At 46.0% G+C, this 2,515-nt stretch overlaps 1 long non-coding RNA gene across 3 annotated transcripts in view; it reads left to right on the top strand.

Moving 5' to 3' along the window:
- LOC129690876 (uncharacterized) overlaps positions 1-2,515 on the top strand; it is a 196,163-nt gene that overhangs the window by 157,134 nt on the left and 36,514 nt on the right. The window lies entirely within an intron of this gene.

Here is a 2,515-nt window from a genome sequence, read left to right as displayed (position 1 = left end):
TATATATATATATATATATATATATATATATATATATATATATATATGTTTTCCCCATGGGAACACGAACACTTGATAACTTTTGGGCCCCTTCATCTTTGTGGGACATATAGTGGTTTGACTACTGCATTTCTTCCTGTTTCTGGGGTTCCAACTGTGACTTGAGAAACACCTGTATTGGAGGCACCTGGGGAACTTATTGACTGTGAATTGTTGAGCTGGCCCAGAACCTCTGAGTCAGAGGTTGATTGTCAGCTCTGAGCCCTGCCTGCGCCCCTCTTTCTCAGCTCTGCATGGCAGCACTGCAGACTGTGTGAAATGTTCTCTACGTGCTGTGCTGTCTACATCCCTAGAAAAACCAGGACATTTGTGTGTGGGAAGTGGGTGGAAATAGATCAATTAGCATAGAGTCTTTGCTTGAACTTTACCCTGGGTTTATGGAGCGTGGAGGCTCGGGGAAGGTTACATTCCTCTCCATAGAGCTGTTTCATTTGTCATCTCATGTAGGGCTTTTGGTTCATTCTAGCTACTTAGTTCAGTGATATTTGCTTCCCATCTGAGTGAACAACTGGAGCTGTCAAGGTGTGTGAGCTCTCAACCTGAGCCAGGTGAGCACTTCTGGCCACTCAACACTAGGCCATCCAAACCTAACAGTTCCCTAATAAAGTCCGAGCTTGGTGTGGAGTTCATGCTGGTGGTGTTCCTCTTTGTGATGACATGGCAAAGACAGCAAGCGTAAGGTGTACTGCACCCAGATCACATAGCTGAGTTCAGGACGGAGAGTTTACTTCAACTCTAAGTCCTATGCTTTGTACACACAAGGTCTTGGAGTTTAATCTGTAGCACCCAAACCAACAGCAATGACAAACACCGAACGGCAGAAGCAACAACGAAACAGAAAACAAAAACAAGTCATCAAAATGAAACAAAAATAAATCTAAGTTTGTTTGGAAAGTTTGTTCTATTACTTCTTTTTAAAAAGTTTATTTATTTTATGTATGAGTGCTCTATCTGCATGTACACCTGCATGCTGGAAGAGGACATCAGATCACATGATAGATAGTTGGGAAGCCATCATGCGGTTGCTGGGAATTGAACTCAGGACCTCTGGAAGAGCAGCCAGTGTTCTTAACCACTGAGCCATCTCTCCAGCCTTACTTTAATTTAAAACTACTTTTATGGATCCACCTGCAAGGCAGCGTATTTAGTCAGAGGCAGGAATGGCCCCAATGCTTATCCACCCCTGCTATCTTCTGCAGGTCCCAATCACATGCCTGAACTTTGCTCACTGACCTGTTAGCAGACATATTGCCAAGTGAGCTTTGGAGAACAAAGGCCTCAGAAGCTCCATACCCAGCCTCTTTCTCACAGCCTTCTTCATCTCTGGCTAGAAGGGGTTGCTAGTCAGAGAGAAAACCTGGCAGATCCTTTGCACAGGGCCCTCATTTGCATAACACAGAGATGCACTAAGTCTGTGCTTGGTCCTGTCTCTACCTAGTAGTGACTGATATTGGCTGCAGTGGGAACCAAACCCTCCCTAGCTCTGTGCGCTAAGGCTAGTTTCGAGTCTTCCTGACCCTCTTCTTCCACTTTGCTTCATTCACCCCTTTGAGCTCTCTAACAGCTACATGTTCAGACCCTTCACTGCAACCACTAATGTGGTTTCCAACTCCAAGAAGAAAGTAAAAACTCCAGAGATGGGGGTCAGGTCATTACTTTGTGTTTGTTTGTTCTTTAGATTTATTTATTTTTAACTACATGAAATGTTTTGCCTGTGTGTATGTATGTATGTGTACTGTATATACACCTGGTGCCCAAGGAGGTCAGAAGAGGATGGTGATCCCCATACACATAGTGAGTGAGTTTCAAGCCAACCTGTGTTACCAGAGGCACATTTAAAAACAAAGAAATATCCCCCGAAACCCCTACCCCCATCCTCCCCCCCCCCCCCCCCCAAAAAAAAAAAAGGTTTGTCCTTTGCTGGCTTCTACCTACTAGGTCTTCTCACAGTTTCCTGTACAGCTGTGGCCTTCTGTTTGCATTCTGTCTCCCTCCTGTGGGCAGAGAATCCCCAATGCCAATAGCACCTTGTACCCCCCTCTCCCCAGCTCTTGTCTTGTTTCCCGCTCTCTCTCCCGCCATGGGCTTTTGCCAACTCAGCATACAGTGGCCTCCTTTTGTTCAGCCCTCTCAGTTTCAGGCAGGCTTACCCAGCTATTCACCCAGTCTGCTTCATTCACCCGTTAGAAGTCTTGACAGGCAGCCAACCTAGCTGGCCAATCGTGTGAGATAGGGAACCTGTGCCAGGGTCCTGGTGGCTACTTCCTGCCTTGGTGGATTCCCACACCTGGCTACCCTGAGGCTCAGATACATTACACAGGGACAAAAAAGCGCAGATATTTACTTTGGTTGGCATGGATATACCATCTGAAATTGCTGGCTGAGGCCAACTATTCCCATAGCCTTGGTCCTTTCTCAGGCCTCTTCTTCTTCTTACATTGGTAAGCCCTCTGCT

The sequence above is a fragment of the Psammomys obesus genome, unplaced genomic scaffold, assembly GCF_907164565.1.
Source record: "Psammomys obesus unplaced genomic scaffold, mPsaObe1.curated_primary_1811, whole genome shotgun sequence".
NCBI lineage: Eukaryota > Metazoa > Chordata > Mammalia > Rodentia > Muridae > Psammomys > Psammomys obesus.
Note: the sequence above shows the minus strand (reverse complement) of the source record. Positions and strands in the feature narration are given on the sequence as shown.